This window comes from Poecile atricapillus, chromosome 6, assembly GCF_030490865.1.
Source record: "Poecile atricapillus isolate bPoeAtr1 chromosome 6, bPoeAtr1.hap1, whole genome shotgun sequence".
Classification (NCBI taxonomy): domain Eukaryota; kingdom Metazoa; phylum Chordata; class Aves; order Passeriformes; family Paridae; genus Poecile; species Poecile atricapillus.
This window is the reverse complement of record NC_081254.1, coordinates 36613110-36638082: the sequence shown is the minus strand read 5'-3', so window position 1 is coordinate 36638082 and position 24973 is coordinate 36613110.

Genomic DNA, 24973 nt, shown 5'->3' with positions numbered 1-24973 from the left:
AGTTGTTGTTTTTTTTTTTCCCTCCCCTCACGTGTTCCAGGCAGCAGTGTTACATATGTATTTTGTTTCTTTTGACTCTGTTTAAAGAGGAGCTGTCTAATTTACAGCACAACGGGCAAAGTGGAGCAATGTTTCAGGATGAGAGGCACAGCCTATTTATAAACCTGTGCGGGAGCCGCTTTCCAGCTCCTTCCATCCCAACCCACCCTGGCCAAGCAGGGCTTTCGGGTTGTTTTCAAATCACTGCAAACAACCTTTTTCTCTCCAAAGCAGAAAATGAGGATTTGTGTCTTCTTGTTGAGCTTTATCTTCTTTAATATAAAGGAAAAGAACAACCAGAAAACTCCCCATAAAGTCCCTGTTGAAAGAGAGTGGTTTTAGAGGAGATACTAGAAAAAAATCCTTCCCTGTGAGGGTGGGGAGGGCCTGGCACAGATTGTCCAGAGAAGATGGGGCTGCCCCATCCCTGGAAGTGTCCAGGGCCAGGTTGGACAGGGCTTGGAGCATCCTGGGACAGTGGAAGCTGTCCCTGGCCATGGCAAGGGTGGCACTGTGTTGTCTTCTAGGTCCCTTTCAACCCAAACCATTCCACAATCTATATCTTAATGCCTCAGAACAAAACCACTTACAGAGCACTTGGAAAAGGGCTTCTCCTGCTCATGAATTTTAAAACTAATCCGAAAATATTTGTCCAATGGTCACCAACGGTCACGGAAGCACCATCACGTATTTGGGATGTAGCTGGAAAAGTTCATAGCTGGGATGTTCCCTGTGGAGTGTCAACAGAGCTGAATGAAGGATGCAGTTTGGCAAGGGAAAAGTGAGAGGAAATGGCCTCAAGGTCTTAAAACCAACTAATTAATCTTATTTTGAAGTTCTGGTCAAGTATTTACAACTGTCGAAAATTTATAATTCTGTTACACGGCTCCTTTCAAGAGAGCTCTCTGCAAGCCCAGCAGAAGGACAGGGAGCTCTTTTGTATTTCCTCATGTTCCTTGCCTTCCATTCCACATAAAACGAGGAATTTCTTGACCTGGACCAATCACATTTTTATCCTACACATCTCTGTCCCTGCCATGAAGACCAAACAAACCAATGTCCACCATTTCTTGTGTCTCACAGGAAAGATCTGCACAAAGCTGGCTCCAAGGTGGGATTCCCACCTTTTTTCCTAACTCTGTTATCTTGTTTAAGTAAAATATGGGAAAACTGGAGCAAAACTTGATTGGTTTAAAATGGTATTGTGATAATTGTCAGCCTGGAGAAGAGGAAACACCAGAAACCCACTTGCAGCCTGGCTGGAGGCTGAAAGGCATCTTCTCCTTGTTGCTTTTGGGTAGGTTTTTATGTTTTGTTTTCTGTGCATGAAATCAACACCTCAAAGTGCTTTTTGCTTTTCCATTTGTTTATTCCAGCCATAAATATTTTATCACTTAAAAAGGGAAGCAAAGCTTGCTCCTAATTGTTTTTGATTAAATATGCTAATTACTTTTTGGAATATTAATGACACATACGGTACTAAATGTTTTAATAATGCAATGAAATAAGCCAGTAAATATAACTACAAATTAACCTGAAACTGCTACATGGTTTTTATAAGTTTATGTTATAACAACACAAATCTAGAGGAAAACATCCATGACAAAACAATATTTCTGTTTTGGTGTCTGGAGCTCAACTAAACAAGAAAACTAAAGCAAACAAAATCCCTGAGTGAACAGGAAGTTGCCACACTTCGGGATCACTTTTCTTCACTGCAGGACAAGGAGGAGAAAAATAAAACCCATTTGAATATGAAAATATCTCATAAGAGATGCTGACCATGGAATGAGTCACAAAATTTTGCCTCCTGCGTCCGTAGGTCTGAAGTGGTCCTGGAGTTCATCTTTGAGGATCACAGAGGTGACAGCAGCAGTGATGTTAAATTAGTCTGTGATCACCAAGCAGCCACTGGGTAGGAAATACTAAAGTTTTGCCATCCAACATTATTCTTGCATTTCTTACTGAACTTACTGTTAAGGATTTTATTTTTCATTTACTATTTTTTCTCGCACAGGAGAAGGTAAAACCTCTTTGTTCTGATGCTTGCAGGAGGTGGACACGGCAGGAGAATGGAAATGCCTTTTCAATGCCTTGGCAGGCTGAAATCCAGCTCCCTACCTACGGCAGGCTCCCCAATTCCCAGGACAATCACACTGACACAATTAAATTCTTCCTCTCCTGTTACAGAACTATATGCAATGGTTAGTATTGCATTACACTGGAAATAATTAATATTGTGGAGGTTTTTTGCATGTTTGTATGTTAAAGACTTGACCTTTTAATTTGTTTTTCCCTCAGAAATGTTTTGCAATCTAATGATTTGTAGAGACAGTTCAAAGTTGCCGGATAGTCTGTCAAAGCTCTCCACAATAATTATGATTTTATTTTGCCATATTCAGTGTCAAGGAACTGGTTTTCTTTGCTGTGGTGTGGAAAACACTCATTGGGTGTTGATTTTTGTCAAATTTTGTAGAACAGGGGTGTTTTACTGCTGGGAAATGATGCACTGAGCATCACAACCTATGCACAACTGGAGAGTGATGTCAGAATTGTACCAGCAAGGATGAACAAGATAAAGTGGAATTATTCCTTGGAAAAAAACCATTAAAACAAATTTTAATTTTAAAAATCTAAAACTACTGTGGAATAACAGTTTGCTTATTACCCACCTGATGGGAAAGAAGAGTTGGCCTCTTTTAGTTTAATTGTCTTGATATGCCAATGACTGATCAGAAATTGGTACATTTTCGTTAATTGATAAGCAAGAGGCAGGAGATTTTCCCTGTCAGGTATTACCAGCGTTATTAGTGGCACATTCAGGGCTGCAGGGCTGCCAGCATCTCCTCTCTGCTGCCCTGTGGGTCTCCAAAGGAAACACTCTGGGAATCCTCCCTCCGAGATGCACCTTGAACATATGGATGTGTCTTTGACTGGACTTTCAGCTGTGACACATCCATGCTTTGCTAGCCAAGGCTGAATTATTAAATGATGCTATGGACTGTGCCCATGGAGGACCTAGGACCTGCTTCTGAAATGCTAATAAAGCCAGCAGGAAAGAATTCCTTAGGTTTTTCTCCCGGATTTAATTTCTTGAGTTCAGAAACTCTGGTGAGAAACTGATATTTTAAACCAGCTTGGATTTGATATTTGGGAGCCTTTCACAGAGAAAATTATTATTTTCTTTATTTTTGTTAAATTTGATCTAGAAACACAAATTTGTTTGAAGATCAGCAAAACCAAAGAACTCATTTACAAATTGTGTTTAATTCCAAAGGCCTGTGCCCTTCTAGATTTAAGCTATGACTGAAACTGGACTGATGAAATATTAAAAGAAAAAATAATATTTTGGGGTTTTTTAGTCCGCTGCCATGCTAAAGCCACTAAAAATCTGTTGAATGTGTTTATTCCTAAATTTGAGTTTGGTTCTGCTAATTTTGTTTGGGTACGAAGCACTGGGTGGTTGTAGGGTAATTTTCCGTTAGATTTTGAGAGTTGGAATGGGACAAAAGTGAAGAGAGAAGAGCTTTCAGCCCTTCCCATCTTCCTCACAGGGTGAGAATCCTTTGAAGGGCGACATGGGGAAAATCAGTTTTTATACAGATCACCACAGATCGGGCAGACTGCAAGCATGAACATGGGAGACAGGAAAAACGTGTGCAAAGGAGAAGTGCTAATTAAGGATATCATCAGGATAAAACTTTTAGGAAGCTCAGATGCACATAAGGAAAACCCACACGGAGAGTTGGAAGCTGCCAACAATTGAACCTCCCAGCCAAGGCCAAACACCGCCATCAAACGCATTAAAAGAAATCCCTGACTGCTCACAGAGCACAGAAAGGGCTGGGGGAAGAGTTTTATCCGACTGCTCTGTCAGTGGCTTTAGCTGGCCACCCCAGGGACGCCTCACCTCCTGGGCTCCATCAATCCAGCGCCGTGCTCCGGAAGCTCTGCCACCTCTGCAGCCAGGGAGTGATGAATGAGCAGAGCCAGCTCGTGGCCGTGTCCACGTCTGCTCGGGACGGAATTCAGAATATTCATCTCCTCTCACTGCTGACCTTTCTCCCTCCCGCAAACCTGAAAGGTCTGGGCTGCATAATCACATCTCGGGATAAAAGATAAGTGAACTACCAAATAAATAGTGGAGTGTTTACATGACCTTATGGTTTTACAGTCCATATTAATTTTTAATTGCGCTGTTAAAATATAGTAAATATCTATTATACAAATTAAGTGGTAATAGGTATTTGTGGGGTTTTTTTTTTCATGAATTAATCTTAAAATAAGCTGATTACATAAATCTTTAGCCAAGCAGTGGCTAATCCTGGGCACAAACATTACTTTGATAAGATACATTCAAACAAACATTTTTGTGGCAAAATGTTATCAGATACTAACACATAATTAGTCTAAGACATTTGGTTCAATGCGAGCGTTTTCGAGTTGTGATCATTAAGTGAAGGTATTGGGAGAAATCCAAAAGGGAGCAGAGGATTGTAAGCACTTCAGAGTTCCTTTGTGGATTCCGATTAGGCTGCTGGATTCACTGCTGTTTCCTTATGTAAACATATTCACATATTGCCATGGTGGGGAAATCTTTATCAAATTATTGGCAAACAAAGTGATGTTCGTGTAGATGAAATTATTATTCATCCGGATCTGAATGGGGCTGAAAGAGAAATTGGGGAAGAGGATGGGAACTGATGCAGGGAGTGGAACCCCAACTTCATTTGGAGTCTCAGGAGTGAGAGATGCCCCTTGTTTCTGCCACCACGAGGGAGGGAACACGGGGACCAGGAATAACCTGGAATATTGATGTTGGTTGTTGGTATGGATTTAGTTCTTAGCCCGTGTTCCTTTGATTTACAGGACTTTTCATATTACCTTCATTTACTTGAGTAAATTTCCTTATTTTTCAGCTGCACTAAAAGTATTAAACCAAAAGGACCTGTAATAACTTCATTTACTTATCCAATACTCTGAAAGGACTATTGATTAATACATAATAAATAAAGGTTTTTAAGATGCTTAATAGTGGCTTAATAGTGGAATCTAGTAAATACTTAATTAGAGAGGGTTATTGAACTCAGACAATGGCTATTTGACATGCTGGGATGCCGAGGAATAGCCCCTTAATTGACAGCAAACTCCACTGGATGGAGCCTGCCTAAAGAATTGTTGGTAATAGCTCGGAATGACCGTGATGAAGCCACTTGGTGAATGCACTTGCTGTCGATGCAGCTCCTTAATAGCTCCATGGGAGCCTGAAGAAAGAGCCCTGAGGAGTTCTGGGTGTGCCCAGGAGGAGACAGAAGATCTCCAGGAATTTTTTTTTCTAAACCCAGAAAGTGATTCCAGCTGTGTGGATGATCAGTCACAGAATCATGGAATGGGTTGGATTGAAAGGGACCTTAAAGCTCATTTCATTCCACCCCAGCCAGGGACATCTCCCACTGTCCCAGCTGCTCCCAGCCCCAATGTCCAGCCTGGCCTTGGGCACTGCCAGGGATCCAGGGGCAGCCCCAGCTGCTCTGGGAATTCCATCCCAGCTCCTCCTCACCCTGCCATGGAACAATTCCTGCCCAAAATCCCATCCAGCCCTGCCCTCTGGCACTGGGAGCCATTCCCTGTGTCCTGTCCCTCCATCCCTTGTCCCCAGTCCCTCTCCAGCTCTCCTGGAGCCCCTTCAGGCCCTGGAAGGGGCTCTGAGATTTCTCCCTGGAGCTTCTCCTCTTCAGGTGAACATCCCCAGCTTTACCCACGATTTTCCCTGTGCTGACAGCTGAAAAACAAATGGATCCCAGAGTTTTCCTCAAGGGACTTGGTGCTTTCCAGCACTCTGTCACTGGGGTGGCACCGGAACTCTCTGGTTTATCCAGGACCAGGCACTAAGCAGTTTTACAGCACAAACCCACATGTAAAGCATTTAAATCTAAACAATTCATCAGCCTGTTACATTACACAGGGTCACATTTTAAAGGATCTGGATATTTTTTCCTATCCAGTGGAAAAACTTGGGATTTCCTGCGTTCAGAAGTTTGGGCTGGCACAGGATGCTGCGGTGCCTGCGGATGTTGGTGGGTTAAAAGCAGCATTTCTGGCTTTGAAAGGTGTTATTTTGAAAGTTCTCATGAGCAAAGCAATTGTTTGCCTTTCCACTTACAGTGTTTGGTTTCTTGTTCCATGAAGTAGAGACAGTGTAACTAAGCTGCTCCTCACTGCTTAAAAAAAACAAATTGCAAATTTCTCAGAGATGCTGTTTTCTTTCAAGTCTCTCCCCCCTCACTACACAAACACCAGGGGCTGGAGCTGTGTGGAAGGAATGTTTGGGATTTAACTCCTGATTCCTGGTAAAAGCAGGGTTTCCAATTCCATTGTCTTACAGGTGAAGTTAAACTTGGTCAGGAGCATCTGAAAACTCAAGGCTTTGGGCCATGTTTGGAAAAATACAACCTCTAGGTACGAGGGGGAAATCTGTGTGCTCCTGATCTGATCTGTGGTGTTTCCTTCTCTGGTTTGCAATGAGAAATAATCACTGTAACTGGGAATCACTTTTAAGGCAAGATTGACTGTAACACGCTCTAAAATCACCTCCTTTGTCAGGTTGTCCTGCACAAATGGGGAATGTGGGGTATTTCTGTGACCCATGAAAGCAGAGCTTTGCACAGAAGGAAGAGCCACAGCAGCACCAGCACAGGTCTGGCAGCTCTGGCTCATCCAGACAGGAATTGTGTCCTTGGGTGGGTAGGACCCTGTAATACTCCAAGCCCAGGAGCAGCTCTCTGTTCCCTTCCATAAGGAGCAGAAAATCAGCTGCCTCCATCACCCTCCGTCCAACTAACCTGCAAAATACTGCATTTTTCTGCTTTCTTCCCCAAATCCTCTTGGTTGGCCCCTGTCAGAGGGCAGCTCTTGGGCATTCATGCAGTGTCAGCACCCCCTGGGACCTCACCAAAACACCTGGGTGAGGAATGAGGGTGCACCCCCAGGAAAATCCTGCCCTTCACCTCCCTCCCTTCTCTCTCCAAGGGTGGAATTTGTGCAATTCCATGAACCCAGCACTCAAGGACCAGCTGCTGCATCATCCAACCCAGGGACAAAAAGGGATCCCAAGTCTCCTTCCCTTCAGCTTACATATTTCAAGTCTGGAAATCACAATTCCTTCCCTGACAAACAATTATATCTACTAATTTAGATGAGAACTTAATATTACATCTTTATAAAGTGCTAGATATATAAAAAAATCTATTTAGATTTAATATTGCAGTAGCATCTGGTCTTTTCATCTAATTTAAAACCTTTAAAGAAGGGAAACCTCCAGGAAGAAATAATACCCATAAGCATTCCAAGGCTTCTCCTGCTTCCCTTCCTTTAAAGAGTAATAAGAAATCTCCCCCTACAGGCCTTGGCTGTCTAATGCAAGGTGAAGAGATGATTCTGGGCTGAGAGTTGTCCTCTTAAATCCTGGGGAATCTCTGAACGCTGCCCAGGACGCAGATGGATGTGGAGGAGAGGGATTCCAGCTCCTCTGCTCTGCATCCTCCCGCGGGATGCAGCGGACGCGCTCCCGGCCAAGCGCCACAGGGGCGCTTCTGCAAAGTGCTCACAATTATCTCCTGCATTTTTTACTCTTTATTACCACAACTCCACTGGGCAAAAACATTTTGACTAGAAAACTATTTCCTTTTTTCTTTTTTCTTTCTTTTTTTTTTTTTTTTTTTTTTGTTACCTGTTTTAAGGGAAGAAATTAATAGGGTAAAAATGCAAATGACTTCCTTCCTCTGCACAGGAAAAAAAAAAACCCTTGTGCTGCTTTATTTACCAATTGCCAGTTGTTTTAAGCTATTCACCAGGAACCAATATCACATACAGAACCCAAACGATGCTAATGCAACCTGCAATTCCAAATAACACAAAGAGACTTTATATCCCCAAATTATTCTCCATTTCGTTTAGGGAAGGCCTGCTTGGGGATTAGGGTAGTTGTTTGTTTATTTGAATTCATTACAGAACTGGGAGTTTATTATATGTTGTACTCACTGTAAGGTAATCAAAATATAGATGGAAATTGGAAGATTTTTATTGGTGCCATTTACAGAGGCTTTACACTGTGAGTGAACTGAAGCGCCTTGAAAAACTTGATGTGGAAGTTGTAGACTTCTTGTTCTTTTAGAAATCTCATTCCCAAATTATCTTAGTTATTTGATTCAACAGAAGCCTCACTTTTTTACAGCTTTCCATCCACATCTCTTTCTTGTACAATATAATCAGATCTAATTTATTGGAAATCCACTGGCTGCAAACCAGAACCGACCCCCAGCTTGATTTGTTTTCCACAACACAAAATTTAACCAAAGGAATGTAATTGAGAAGGAACTTCCCCGTTGCCATTTCCATTTGCTCCCAGTGCCCCCATCATTTTATTTATTCCAGTAGTAAAAATAAATCTTTAATTGGAAGGAAAGTGATAACTGAAGTTTAATTAAGCTAAGCCAATAAAGTGAAGGGAAATTACCAGAGTAATGTCACACACTGAAAAGAGGCCGTGCAGGGCTGCAATTTGGGCTGCTCTGGAGTGGCCTGTGGAGATCTCATTCAAAAGGCAGGAGATGCTCTGGTCTCCACCTCCAGTCTCCACCTGGGACAAGGTGATATTCCAGCCACCTTCTTCCTTCCACCATTTCCTGGAAATGCTGGGTTAAAGCTTGGACTCGATGATTTTAGAAGTATTTTCCAACTTAAACAATTCCTTTTTTTTTTTTTTTTTTTTTTTTTTTGATTCATCCAACCTTTCCAGGGGATGCCTGGGGACATCCCACCAGGGAAGTCTCCATCTGGGTCACATCCACCATGGCTGTGAGATTACTCAGGTTCCCCAAAAATTTCCAGTGCCACCAGCAACATAAAACCCACCTACCCATCTGCTTCCTGCACTGAAAGGTATTTCAGGTTTCCTGTTGCAAACCCCTTTTCCCCACCCAGGATTCTGGGGGTTTTACAAAGCGGGAGGAAGGGTCCATGCCCCAGGATGGTCCTTGCAGGCAGAGGACGAGCAGGGAGGATGTGTTTTCTCTGCCCAAACTTCCAGACACGACATCTGCCAGGAAGATCCCGGGAACAAACACTGAGCTTCCTGCCAGCACGTCTGCCAGGGTTCAGCCTTATTTCATATTTATAAATATGCTTTGGTAACAAACAATAGCTGCTCCTGCTTTTCCAGTCAGAGCTGTGAACGCTGGTGTACTGGCAGCTTGTCCTTTTTTCACACTACCAGATTTATAAATTGCAAAGCCAGAAGGACTGACTGTGATGGGGTAGTTCAAGCACAGCATTGAATTTTCCCCAGCAACATGAATTAGAAAATTATTTTTTTGTGCAAAACAACACCTCTTAAAAATAATTTTAAAAATAAAGAACTCACTATGCTTCCTAGTATGGTCTTGTGTCAGTTCATCACTCTCAACATTAAAAAACATGTACCTTAATTACTCTTCTGAATTTATTTCCAGCCACTGACCTTGTTATATCTTTGTCTGATAGATGAAAGTACCCATTATTAAAGTTCACTTCATCATGTGGGTGTGTATAGGCCATGGTCAAGTCATCCTTAACCTTCTCTTTGATAAGCTAAATAAACCCAACCCTGGAATCCTTTCCTATAAGCTGTATGTTCATTAATCATTAGCCTGGTTTTCCCTTAGAAACCTCTTCTCCTGAAGAGCAGCCTTTGAGGACAGCAGCCTCTGTCATCCCTGAACAGCCAGGTGTGCCCAGGAATGAAGAGGAATAACCAGATCCATGTAACCACCGTGTCTGTATCCCACTGCTCCCTCTTCCACTGCTCCATCCCCATGGGGCGGCTCCTCTTCCACCTTGATGGTTAAGGTGTCCTTCAGTTCTTTCTCCAATGCCTGCCGTCCTCACCCATTGGTACCTTAGTCACCAATAATTTTGTGCTTTCTTCCAGGTTCTGGATCCACACCAGACACTGGAGAATAGAAAGAACTCTCTCAAATGATGGGAAGTGCTGATTCCAGAAAATCTGGAGCTTGGTACGTGACTGATTTCATAACCACGAGCTGATTCCAGTCACAGATTAACTACCAACCACACCAATCACCCGCCATGGGTTTCCCCCCATCAGCACTTCATTAATTGAATACTCAGGTTTCCAAGCCAACATTTTATCTGGAATTAATATTAGTAGCTTGTTTCTCATACTTTTAGTTATATTAGCATTGCTTCCCATTGCCCTGATTTGTTATGGACATTTTGTTTGTTCACCTATCAAAAGTTTGTTCACTATCCTGTACTAATTTACTTTTTCTGCATTATAAAACAAGAATATTTATTCAACATTCTCATCTTTACTGCACTGTTTACTGTTGTTCTACCAGCGCTATCTGGAAAACAACTATGGACTGTAATTCCCTTTACTCCTAATACTTCTCAAGCTGCTTTTTCTCTTATCTCTAAGCAGGTGTTTCTCTTCTTATTCTTTGATCTACTTTAATTTCAACACTTTTCAGAAGAAGCTTTCAGTAAATTCCGTTTTAAAAATATCTATTTATCTAAATTTCCACCCCCCCCTATGACAAACCATGTTTTGGCCTGGTCTGCTTTGTCTTTTTCCCTTGACCTGTTCTGAGAGGTTCACATCGAGTGAAACATCCCTAATTCAGAAATACCATTTATATTTTCCTGCCTCAACTCCTGCAACTGGACAGTTCATCAGGCAGAAGATATTAGAAAAACTGGCAGCCATAATCGTGTGGGTGGAGGTGAGGACATCTGCTCTTTATATCACGAGCATTGCCAACATGCTAGAGACATATCCAGGTTTCTGTTCCAAAACCCCCTCAAGAATATACTGTGTGGAGTTCCAGCTCGCTGGAACCTCCTGCTTGGTTTGGGAAAATTTGGCAAGTTGTTTTCCTTCTGTAGCCTGTTCATAATTTTCCTGGTCTTTACTACATGGGTAAAGTGTGCCCAGATTTCATGTGCCACTCCAACATATGTTCCGTGATTACATACAGGATGTATAATCACTCTTCTTTACTGCATGAGTTCAGCTGGCACCGCTCGCTGCCACAGTCCAGCGCCGCGAGAGAGTCTTGGGGCAACGCGTGTTCAAAGTTGGTGCTACGACTGCGGGAGCAGACGAGCGGCGCCGTTCCTACCTCTGAATCTTTAATGCCTGCTTGTACTCACGTCCTGCTCGCTCGTCCTGGGCACAGCCGAGCTGACAGCCTTGAACATTGCCCAATGTGCTGTGACTGCCACGAGCTGCTGCTTCGTCCCAGCGCTTGTGGCCACCTCGCCTTGAGCTCTGCCTGGGAACAGCCCAAGAGAAGGAGAACGAGTCACTGCAAGAGCAGCTGAAGGATGGCAACACCCGCCTCAGCCTGATTCTCACCGTGTCATCCCAGCCTGGGTCCCTTTAGGAGGAATTTCTTCATGGAAAGGGTGGTCAGGCATTGGAAGGAGCTGCCCAGGGAGGCTTGGAGTCCCCATCCCTGGACGTGTCCAAGGAAAGCCTGGATGTGGCACTCAACACTGAACTGGTGACAAGGTGGGGATCAACACAGATTAAACTTGCTCATCTTGGAGGTCTTTTCCCACCAAATTGATCCTCTGTTTCATTTATCCATCAGTGGTTTTCCATGCCCTCAATCATGGGATGCTCAAGTTTCTTTGGAGGTCCAGCACATGACACTTCTCACTGCTGTTTCTCTTGGCAGGACCTCCATGGGCAGGAAATCACTCAAAAAATCTGAGTGGTGGGCCAGTGGTGGTAGAAACATGAACCTATCCAGAAAAAATGCTTGGAAGACCTGGAAAACCTGGCTGTTTCACTAGAGAAAAAAAAAAAAAAAGGTAGTAGAAATAGCCTAAATTATACTGTGTGTAGAGAATTATTTTGTAATGTGTCAATGTTATGAAGCATTTGAACAGGCTGCCCAGGGCAGTGGTGGGTGCCCATCCCTGGAAGGATTTAAAAGCTGTGTGCAGGTGGCACTTGAGGACATGGCTCAGTGGTGGAAAATGGTTGGACTCAATGGTCTTAGAGGTGTTTTCCATCTTGAATGGTTCTGTGATTTTAAGGAAGAAAAATCTAAGTAGTGAGTGAAATCAAATCTACATATCCCTAAAACTGGAGATAAAGTTCTGGTGGATCCATCTGCTGAAACCCAACAGCACTAATAAACCTCCGAATCAGATTTTTATAAGCACTCAAACACCTATAACGAGGAACAGACAAACTAATGGGGTTTTTGACCCTCAGGGAATCTGATTCCTGGTGTGACAATCTGGTTGTCTCGAATAGCCCACAAGGCCCTGATCATTCGGTCCTTGCAGAGCTTTGAAAACCCGGCCCTTCAGTATCAAAACCAGAAATTATGAATCTCAGAGAGCACTTTATCTTTTCAGTGTCCCATCACAAATTCTTGCACAATATCCCAGAGTTAACACAAATGGGTAACTGTTCAGTTATCTTTAAAGGCCTGTGGGATTTGATAAGCAATTTCATGGAAATAATCTAAATATGCACAATAAAAAAAAAAAAGGAAGTGATGTTCTGTTAATGTATCACTTTTATTGTGACAAGTTTTTCTTCAAATGAAAAATAAAAGTGTAAAACTTAGAATTGCAGTACTGTTAAGCACCTCCTGGGATCATTATAATAGACTGTACAATTATTACCTGAGCTGAAGTGTTTTTTTCTAAAAAAAAGAGAAAAAAACAAAACAGCAATAAATGTAATTTCATTGCTCTACCCGATATGCAAAATCTTCCTGGCATCTATTTCCAATCCGAAATCAATTTTACATTTATTCATAATTCTGCGTGGAACCTTACTGAAAATCTTAATATAATTTCTATAGTATTTTTAAGATTTGCACTACAGTAAAGCTCGATAAAACTTTTAAATGGTTCACATCCATCATGTCACTGAAATGTTTTTTTAAAATACTTTGCTGAGGATTAGGAAGGTTGAGGAAGAAAAACAAAGGTATTTCTCTCTGCAAGCACCTGCAGTTTTCTTTTCAGAATCAGTCCTGTTTTCACAGCTCTGTGCCTCAGCTTTTCACAGGATGTCATAAACTTGGATGAACGAAGAGTCAGGTGCCCATATTTTGTCTCTCCACACTCCAGTTCTGCTGATTTCAATACAGGAACTCCAAATTTACACAAGATTAAGAATTATTGCACCCAGCTATGGCGATACAAACAGATCTTTGTGCCCAGGCAGCCCCTGTTCACCTCAGTGTATTGGTCTGATGGGTGAGGTCAAGACCGTGTGATTTGGAGGTGATGGAATCTACGGGGAGCCAGAAATGTTTCAATCTGTGTTATACATGAGAGCAGTGAAAAATTCCAGTGAGAAAGTGATTTCCAGTGAGAAAGCTTTACTCTTGGGAATGCCAAATTTAATTTTTAGCAGAAAAAAATGTTGTCACCACTTTCATAATACTGGGTCTCTCTTCTCTGTCAAGTGGCACCAAAACCAGGCTGAGCAGTTTTCCAAATAAACACACAAGTCTCCTGCCTAATTTAACCATTCTATTTTGAAATGTACATTTTTCAAAGCAGTTTGCAGTTTGCAAATATCACTTGTATCCACATTTAGGTGCCATTTCTATTTTATTATGTTTTATTTATTATTTTATTTATATTATATTTATATATTTATATATTATATTTATATTATATTAATATATATTATATTTATTTATTATATTTATTATAGCAATCCTACTGCCTTGAGAAAATGGGCCCTCCTCAACTGTACATTGAAGGAAGCAGCCAAATTTGCTTTGATGTCTTTTTAGCTCTGCACTCCACATCAAAGATTATCTGGCAGGCAGTGATGGCAGTGCATTAATATATAAAATAATTAGGAAGAGCACTTAATGAAATTATGTGTGTGTTTATACATCCCAAACCTCACGGCCACATTATCTCCTCCCTCATCATACCACAGCGCTGTTACTTTGAAAAGTATCAGTAGTGACTTCTGGGCCTGACGAAAGAGCCCGGAATTCATCCAGAAAAAGAAGTGAGGACACGAAAAGCCGTTCAGACCTGCCTTGCTCTGCCTGCACATCAGCTGGAGGAAAATGCTCCTGCTGCACGGCAGGGATTGCATAATCCTCCCCTGACAGCACCTGAGAGTGGCTTGGAAAGTTTTATTTGGTTTTTATTAGATGGTGATACCCATTTTCAGTAGCCAGCTTGTCCAGTTGCTCACAAATTATGAAAATTTGAAATGCTGCACTGGAAGCAATCAGCTGAGGTTGGATCAAAGGCTGATGAGTCCCAGGTAGTGGGGAGGATGAGGTTTCCCAGTCTGAAGGCAATAGTCAGCACTGGATTTGTTTCGCCATGAAACTGAAGAGATGAACGTGTGACATGATGTATTTTACAAGGTGCTTAACAGGAACACGATTGGGAAAAAATTGTAATCCATGAAATCAATGGTATAACCTAATATTGTTTGTTCTCAGTGCCTACTGGAGCACAGCAAGATCAATGTCAGGACAGCACTCTTCACTCATCAATGACCTGGAAGAAGCCGTGTAAAAGGATGGGACCCACCAATGGCTCAGCATGGGAGGGGGCTGACGAGGAGAAAATGCAAGCAGGATGTTGATGCAACTCAGAACAACTTGAGCTGGCCCAGAAATGGGCACGTGGAGGAGTTAAATGCAAAGAATATCGTGGCAATTCTTTGGGGGAGAAAAAATGAGCCAGGCAAAAGCCACTGATATTGCTGTGCTCTCTTTGTGTTGTGTCATATGAAGTTAAAAAGCAGAGCAGAAAGATACTTAGAGATCTTTTAAATGTACATGTAGGCAAAGAAAAAAAGAAGCAAACAGGCTGGTAGAGGTCCTGGAAAGGGGCACTGGTGAGGGTTGGCAGAATTAAGTCAGTCAACAGCACAAGTCAAAAAACTTTGTATCTTCGAGTGTTTGTTCACTCCATTTCTGATAGGGAGCTTGTTCAGAGGCCAACAATTTCACCTGGCCTAAGCTGTTCAGCCTTGTAGAGCCGTGCCCTGCTGTATGACCTCATATTCAGCTATCTCAAACCAATATTCCGAGCATTTTCAGGTTACCAAAGCAGACTGCTGCACACATTTCCATGTGTGGCTCCACTCCAGCGCTGCTTGGCTGTGATGTGAACGAGGTACAAGGCTAAATATCTGCATTAATACCTGTTCTTTTCTCCTCTGGATTAATGGCAACAATTAGAAGAGCTACAATTATCAGTGTGCAAGGACCTGCCAGCAGAGCAGGGGATGCCCCAACCTCTGCTAAGACAGATGGGCAATGGGGAGCTGCAGCTGGTCGGCACTCTTCCCGGGAAATCAGCCCCGTATCCCGAGGATTGAAGGTGCAATGCATCATCCCCAGCCCTGGAGAGAGGCCCCAGATGACATCCGCTGTTGGGACACCAGGCTCAGCAGGTCCAGCACCTGGTGCTCCATCTCCTTCCCATCCTCCTTCTCTCCAAAGGCTCCCCAGCTCCCAGCCTGTGCTCCCACCCCTCTGGGATGGAGCAGGAGCAGCTGACACAGACAGCAGCGTTCCTCTTTCGGAGTCCTGCATTTAGGATTGACACCAGGCATGAGTGGAAATCCTTGTAAGGATTCTGTTCCTTTATCATGCTCGAATTGCTTCCTGTGCTCGCAGCTCCTCAAAGTTTGGAACCAACTCCTTGTCAGGTTCCTCTGGCTCAGATCTAAAGTTACAGCCAGTGGCTCTGCCTAAATCTGGAAGATTTAATATTAATATATTGATCAGAGTATCAGAGTTCATCCAGGCTGTGCCCATATTTTCCACTGGAGGTCCTAAAAAATAACGCAGTGTATTTCTTCACCCCAGCTTAACCATATTTCAGATTACTTAGTCATGTAATACAGAAAAAAAAAAAAAAAAGCCCTTTTCTAGTTCTATTTTCAGCACTAAAACAACCCAGACCTGGCAGTTTTTACAGGTTCAGTCCAAGCCCAAGCTTCAATAAGCTCACACAGCTCTAATGATTGTTACTGAAAATGTAATGGGCCATTTGAAATACAAATGAACACGAGTAGGTAAAGGGATTTTTTATTTTTTTTATTTTTTTTAGTAGAATCAATTTACACTAGCTATTTAAAAAAATATTAAAATAAATGTAATTCCATTAAATGTAAGCTCAAAACCCATTGAGAGCATTAGTGGCCAAATCTGCCAAAAAAGTAGTCATGCCAAGAGCAGGGGGCCAGATTCTGCTCTCAATTACATTGGTGTTAAGCCAGGATAACTCCCCTAATTTCAACAGGCTTGTTCTGGAATAACACCGGGGTTAAGTGGGAGCAGGAAGGAGCTCCATTCCCAGTTAGGAGCCCTTGCAGAGCCCCAGTTTGCTCCCAGTGACCCAGCTCAGCTCCCACCAGCCGCAGGTATCCTGGAGATTTATCCAGCATCCCCTTTTGGCAGGAGGAGGAGCGGGTCCAACCTCCAGAATGAGCATTTTTGGAGGGGTCAGAAACAGAGTGGTTGTTCAGCAGGTGCTGTGTTTTGGGAAAGAAATTAATGGAGCAAACCAGTAGGAAGGGCCAATAGGAATCTGTCACTGTGGAATAATTAACAGCTGAGTCGAGTTCAAAGTTTTGAGGGCAATGAGCTAAGCAACAGGGGAAAAAGGCAAGTTCTTTTAAAACAGTGTTTAATTTCATATTACTTGCAAAGAAAAGGAAGGAAAACCAGCTAAATCATGTGTTTAATATTTATTTTAAAAATTCATCATAATATCCTGAATTCCCTGCAGTAGTCCAGAGCCTTTGTGGGTGACCCCTCCCCCCTTCCACATGACAATTTCTAGAAACTATTAAATATCATACTAATACACTTCTAAGAGAAAAAAGGAAAAATATTTGAGTTGGCATAAAGCTCTGCTGAGAAGATTGGCTCCTGCATCCCAGGTGATCCAGGCAGGCAAATAACCAAACAAGGAAAAGGGGAGCAGCAAAGAGGAAAAAGAGTTTCCCTCATCTGCTCTGACTTTCATCTTTATTGCTGGAAAAACCTAGAAAAAGTATCAGGTTATTGCCTGAACTTTGAAAATTGCTCTAAGTGAATCTATTATTTGCTATTGCTAATAACCTTCTAATTGAATGTTTCTATTTGGAGTGCTAAAAAACCCAAAAACCAGCATTTCCTGCTTTTCAGATCAGAATGGTTTATTTTTTTTTCTTTAATTAAATTTTCTTTATATCCAGTTTGTCCCTTTTCTTTTCACAAATCAAAGCTTCCCTGACCACAGTGCCATCAGAGCTCAGCATCATTTCAGCCCTTTCCAACCAGCAGCCAAACCACATCCAACCAGAGTTTTGGACGGTAATTTTGATAATAAATGATAAAATTTTCGATGGTAACCCAGGATATTTCAATAAAAGCAGCCAGGTTAACATGATATGACAGAATAACAGAAAATATGATAAATCATCTCAAATCATCAGCTCTGCAGAGAAGAAAAATAGTACAAATATTTTTATTAAGATTTATTTGGGAGAAAAGTTATACAGACACATTTATCTTTTCTTTCAGAACATGTAAATAATACAGAGTATGATTTGTCACATGACAGTTGTAACTGGCAACTGAGGAATAATCTCATTTTAATTATAGTTCAGTTGATTTTCTCTTTAATTACTGAAGTTAGATGACTAAGGCACCAAAATATGTAAAACTCAACCTTTCCATACAGTAAATTTTCTTTAATAATAACAGCGGTGTTTTTATTGTTTCCAGTCTGCAGAATATAATTTTTCAGCCATGGAAAGCAGCTACTAATTCTTAAATTGTGTATTTTTCATTTCCTTACAAAATATTGGAAGGGGTTTTGTTCTGTATGTTGCCATAGGTACAGAATTCTACTTAAAAGATTTAGGATTTCACGGGTTTGACATTGGAGGGAGGTAAAATGTCTAAAGTTGCCTGTCTCAACAAGACAAAAGCCATCAGGGCTGAAAATACAGCCCTCGGGCTCCTCCTCTGGCCTCTGCTTTGCTGCCAGCCTGGACGAGGGAATTCAGCTTTCCCTGTCTCTCTGGGGCTCTGGATTTGGGAAAACCGAACAGGAACAATGCCACGAGAACCCCTCAGCAATAAATCATGGGACACGGATTTTCCTGGCTGTTTATGACTCCAGTAGAACTCAGAATGCTCCCGATTCCCTGTTTGTTTGGGATTTTTTTTACACAGACTTTCTAGAAGGAGCTTTACTAGAGAGGAAAAGGGATGTTTTCAAGCTGCAGAGTGGTGCTAATTTTGCTCCCCAGTCCATCACCACTGGAGTGGGTTTCTTGGTTGGGTCACCGGAAAATAAAATTGTTCCAAAGGCTTTTCTGAGCAGATAAGATCCCAAACGAGGTGCTGGTGCCAAATACCACAGAAACAACACAACCATGCCTTGCAAAGAGCGACATTTAGATGAGGTTATTAAATGCAGGGAGGAGGTTATGTGTGTATAACACATCCAGGAGCACTTGGGAATTTTTAGAGCCATTTTCTGCTGTCTTTTCCGAGTCAGTTTTTTTGACTGACTTCAGCTGGAGTTTTGCTCTCATAAAAGCTGCCGGATTCAGCTCCGGGTCTAAACATTTGGGTTGCAATGTGCCTGGAAAGCCAGAGGAATTAAGATATTTGCCCTGCCCTCGCTGCACTGGAGCTGACTCCCCAGCACCCTTGTGCTCCTTGGAAAATCCCAGCTATAGTTTATCTGAAATTAATTTGCCCGCACTGTTAAGTCAATTACCCAAAGGAACAGAGACTCGATTAAAAATCTATTTAGTTCAATAGGAAACAGTATACTTGGGATCAATTTTTTTTTTTCCTCCTCCACTGCAAGGAATCTTATTGTATCCCTGTATAAATAATAAAGGTGGTGCACTCTCCTCTCCTGCTCAAGCATGACTGAGCAGATAGAGCTTGTGCAGTGCTCGTGTCAGGAGCACCCAGAGAGAGACAGGAGGAAGAATATCCCAAACACCACTGTCTCATTAAGGACTTTTGGATTTGGGTTCTTTTTCCCTTTGAACTAAAAATTGATGAGAGGGAGGCAGTTTTCTCTCGTTCGGTCTCAGTTGTTTATTCTTTTCTTATCAGCATTACAAGCTATGTGCACTATGATAGAAAAGGGTAAAATGCTTAACAAAGATCTTCTTCAAGGTCTTTTATATGTCCATTTACCCAATTAACAGATGCCAACTAAATTATTTTTCTTAGTGACCCAATGACCCAACACCTGTGTACTGCACTATGATATTTTCAATCCAATCACTTACTACTACCCAAAAACCCCAAGGAGAAGAACATGAAGAAGAAAGAAGGACAAGAGACACCACCCTAAATCCTCCATCTTGTCTCCTGTTCTCTAAACTACTTTTCACCCAGTGATTTAAAGAACTTTTTAATCTACACACTTACACTTTTCCTATCTAACTTTAACATTTGTTCTCATGTATCACCATGAAAACATGCTCATGAATTTCATATTATATGAAATTCAGTGTTTCTTTGAATCCTAGAACTAAGCATTAGAAACAAGGGCACACAGTCTGTATCTCAGACTCCAACACACCACCTCCAAGCCAGGGCTTGGAGTGACCCCACGCAGGGCTGGGGTGTGCCAGGCCACCAGCACCGCTGGCTCCCTGTTTTCCAGGGGATGGTTGTACCTGTCTCTCCTAGAGAAATGTTCCTATTGTCAAGCCTACAGCAAAGTGTGTCCAGACAGATTGGTGTTCTGCTCAATGGAGCCCACATGAATCATGTATTAGTTCATTTAAAAGCACTTTGTAGACAAACATGCTCAGTCTATCAGCGGGCTCGGGGATGCAAATACTTCACTCAGTGTATATGAGCCCTGACAGGACATCTGTGATCCATGGGATTGAGAACCAGCTCCTTCCACATTAGGCAATAACAAGCAGAAAGGCTTCACCGTATTTCGCTCTTTTTCAGCAAAATGAAAATTTAACTTTGCCATCACGTTGGGAACGGAGTAAACACTATCCACTGAAAACTAGCAGCAGGAAGAGGTAAATGATTTACAAGATATTCTTCAATCATTTAGCACATATTTGGTTTAGGGGCTAGAGTATTCCTGAAGAAGGCGACAGTTCTCCAGGAGCCTTAATCCTAAAATACCTGCTGCGTGGGACTGCTTCAGAGGTGAGGAGGCATTGCAAACATTTAGATTCAATAAATGCTAAAGACATCTTTTGTACACTCTCTGCTCGGCAGATGCTGATTGCTTCCTGTAAATTAAAGTGAGCTGATGAGTGTCTGCAATAGCAAAATATTGGGTGGACTCTCATTAGCAGACACAGTGTGTGGAATTAATTTCGCCGAGAGAGTTGTAGGATGATTTTTATATAGAAAATGTAGTTTGCAAAAGCAGCCTGGAAGAGATTCAGACGTGGACAGACTTTGCCTAAAAGTGGTTTCAAATTAATTTAATTTGTGAAGGAGAAGTCTGTAGTACTGTAAATACTGTAGGCACGAGTGCCAAAGTTATATCGGTGGGAGGAATGTTGCTTTCAGCCTCTCCTCCTTGATGCTGATGATATTAAGATATTCCTGTAAGGAATATCTTAATGAGAGTACAAACCCTTCAATTTTATAGTGCTTTAATTTTCTCCTAGCCCTGGGCTTTTCTGACTGCTAAGACAGTGTGTTTACTAACTTTATCCCCTGCTTCTTTTAATTACGTGGTCAAATCTGAGTGACTCCTACCTTCACATTAACTGACACAAGCCTCTCACCCCTCCAGAGTACGGGATGTTCATTTTTTGATCCTCAGAAAGGGCAGGAATTCATTTCTTCACCTGGAGTCCTAATTTTTCCTTAGCAGTAAACCAAGTCCTGGAAATAGTAACTCAGGCAATCAGAGTATTGTTACTGTTCCCAGAAAGGTAATATTTTTGAATAGCTCTGCATATTTAACAAGGAAGATGTGTTCTGAGCAATTTTTAATAAGGCAATATTTTACTTTTCCCATTTCACCCTTGCAGGAAACTGCAGAGATCAGTTCTGGATTGAGATTGCATCCCCAGTCTTGGATCCTTTAACATCCCAGAAGGCACACATGAAAAAGAAAAATCCCCCTACTTACACTGTGAATAGGTGCTAACAGCTTTAAAGAATTACCTACCAAATATTAGGTGCAATTTAAAACTACATTTAAGGCAGAAAGGGTGGTTTAAAAGTCTACGTGGCCAGCTAAAAGTCAGAGGGAGAAAATGACTTGAACACATGTTGGATGAATTTCTGTCTGCGTGGGAGATGCTGCACTGGTGGGGTAAAATATCCCCCACCTAAAAAAAAAAAAATTGGGCAGGTTCTGTACCTGCTCTGTCGAGTGTTCCATGATTCAAAACCCGGTCAAATGCTTTCAGATCATTTCCATTTGCTATAAAAAGAAACACAACTGTGCTATCTAAGCATTGTGGAAGATTATTTATATTGAAAGACATCCTTAGGCTAAACTATTAAATGAGGATAATGGATATGAGGCACCGAAGGCACGCGGAGGACTCGTTAATGAATTAGTTGGGGAAACAGAGTCAGATGCTGGGCTCAGGTAGAGGCTGGGTGTGTAAACGTGCTTTTAGAGGAGCAGCAGGACCAAGGAGGGGTCATGGCATGGGAAGACCTGGAAAAAGCAAATAAAATGATCCACACCTGCTTCCAGGGCTGTCCGAGGCTGCTCCGGTTACATGGTACAATATTTGTTCAGAATATTGTCTGTTAGATCAGTTTAAACACGTGCTGGAACTTATTAGATATTTATTAGCTTACATTTAAGCCCCAGTCTATTTTACAAGCTCGATGCCCCCTGTTTTATGTAAAAAGGATATTTCAATAGATATAATTTAAATTAGTTCGTAACTTGATAACTTGTCCCCCTAATGAAACCTGCACTAATGACTGCCTTCGCTAGGCAATTCCTAACTTTAAGAACCTATTTTAAAATATTCATAACGGATCTGGTGCGGTGTTGTTTGAACTGTATTTAATAGACATCTCAAGTCTGGGCTTTTCCCTGTGGTTTGTAGAAGTCACTGTCAAGAGTGGCTCTTCCAGCACCTTCTTTGGTGGGTGTGGGATGGGAGGGGGAGTTGTAGCTGGGGCAGAGACCCCACACATGTCCTTTGCATCCCAAGGGAAGGAGAACCCGGCAAAACCCTGAGAAAAAAAAAATCCCAAATGGAATAACAGCCCAAGCCATAATCAGGAATAACGCTTTATTACGGATTTAATCACGGTGTAAGTATCTAAAGGACAATAGTACAACGTCTCTGTTGTCTGAAGAGCAACTCTGACATCTCGTGTTAGTCTGTGCTGACAACTAAATGAGTTGTCATTCAGTCAAGTGACAACTAAATGAGTTAAAGTCACTCTGTGACTTTCCCTCTGCCTGGAGGTTGGTTTGATGAGGAGGTGGAGGAGGTGAGAAGCACCTGAAAACTTGTGGGTTTTTCCTAACGGGAAGCATTGTTCAATTGCCTTAGAAAACACAGGGATTTAGCATCCCCCCCATCCAGGCAGAGCCTGCACCTCTCCAGAGCAGCGGCAGATCAGACAAGGTTCCCCACTCCTGATGGATCAGCAGGACCTCCCAGCCTGGTCCCACCTTGGGCTCCACTTCCCTGGGAAGTTTTGCTCCCTAATGAAGAACCTGCCCTGGGATGTTCCACGGGGAGGAAGGACATGCTGGGCAGCAGGGGAAGCACAGCCACTGCCCCTAACACAGCCCAAACCCCCCAAAGAGCCACACAACCCAAACCCCTCAAAGAGCCACACAACCCAAACCCCCCCAAAGAGCCACACAACCCAAACCCCCTCAAAGAGCCACGCAGCCCAAACCCCCCAAAGAGCCACACAACCCAAACCCCCCCAAAGAGCCACACAGCCCAAACCCCTCCAAAGAGCCACACAACCCAAACCCCCCAAAGAGCCACGCAGCCCAAACCCCCCCAAAGAGCCAGGCTTCCCCACCATCATGCCCAGAGAGCATCTCTGTCCTTTAAGTGCTCTCCTCCTCCTCAGGGGGCTCCTAATGCACTTCCCTCCTTCTGCCTGGCTGGCTGCCGGGCAAGGACGCGCTCGGGGCCCCCGAGCACCCCGCAGCCACCAGCGAAAAGGGAAAGTCAATATACAAACCGTGGTGATTAATATTAAACACGGAGCGCGCATCTAAAGACACGATTAATGTTAATGACAAAACAACAACACGGCAGCAAAGGCTGGGGACGGCAGCAGATGAGCACTTGCAGATGTGGAGGCGTTGGTGACAATCGCCAAGAGCTGCTCCAAGTTGGTTGCTGCTCTGCTTCTTTCGCTTTGGTGGCACCTGAACAAATTTGCCTTGATAAAACACTTCAGGAAAAAGTTAGATTTAATCTTGGCTCAGGTGCAACAATTTTAGCCCCAACCCAGCGGAATGTGAAATTATTCTCCAAATGCAAATTAGATTAGCACTCGCAGAACCAGTATTAATCATTTGAACCCTAAGATGACTCATGGCTGTTATGGGGGTTGTCTTGATCACCCCTGAATGTGGGGGGCATCCCTACCCCGCTGCTGGGGGGGCACTGAGCTGCCATCCTGCATCACCTCCTGTCAGAAATGGTTCTCACACGAGATGAGAAAACAAACCAACCCAAAACCTCCCTCAGTGACAATTTCCAAGGAGAAGAGAGCATTAAATGGATTTTAAACAGGCAGGAACCCTGCACACGAGCAGAGTTTGGGCCAAATGTCCTGCCAGGGGCCGGTCAGCAGGAGCCCTCTGCCAAGCCCTGGTCCCTAGACCAACACCTCAGCCATGATGAAAAGCTGCTCTTTAAATCAAAAGCAGCTCACAAAGGAAAAAAAAAAAAAACCAAAAACCAAAGACATAAATCTGCATTGGCTTCCAGCCCAGTGAGATCTTCCAGTGTATTTCTGCTGATGCTACTTCTGGGATGGGACAAAGGAAATGGATGACACGGAGATGGCTGTGGCAGGAAGACCACCAGGCTGCCCGTAAAGAAGGAGCAGGCAGCAGTGGAGATGATGTTCTGTCATGGGCTACAAGTTCACCTCCAACTATTTTTGCTGCAGCAGCTCAGCTAAGCCAGCTCCAGGTCTGAAATGTGCTGAGGGACGAGGTATTTTGTGCCCATGGATGCAATAAAGGAGGCAGGGCTGGCTTTGGGGATGTTTAGGAAAACAGGAAGAATCCCACTTAATGGGAGGGACCAGAATATTTTTTTGTCACTTCAATTTCACCATCAATTTTTTGTTGAAAATCACCGAAAAGTAAAGTAGTGTTGGAACAGGTGTTTCTCTGAGAAATACCCTAATCAGATGCACACCATGCCCAAAAGCCAAAATTCATCTCCAGAAAATCAGTGTTGCATCTCTGCTTTAAAAAACTGTTCTGTAAATACTTCCAAATTATTTCACTTACAGGTATTTGTTTTAGCAAAGGATTATTTGACCCCATTCTGGAATCACTCAGGACCTCAGTATACCCATCTATGAGACATCATTGAGAGATGAAAAAATAAGTTACAGATGTGTGTTCCTCATGAGGAGTATCAATCAAGGAGGATGCAGTCAAAAGGGTCACCAAGTCTTTTTTTCCTGTAAGAAAGAGAACAATAAAATTTGTTCACCATTTGGTTTTGGGGTTGGTTGTTTTGTTGGGATTTTTAGGATTTTTGTACAAGAGAATGAAAATCTGTTTGCAGTTGTAACTTTACAGTATGTCAAGTATTTTCTTTTTTTTTTTTTTCCCTCTTCCATAATTATTTTTACAGAAAGCTGTTCTTTCAATCAGGTCACTGAACTCTGAAAAACAAACCTTCAAGGCTGCTTTTGAAAAATTGGGCCTA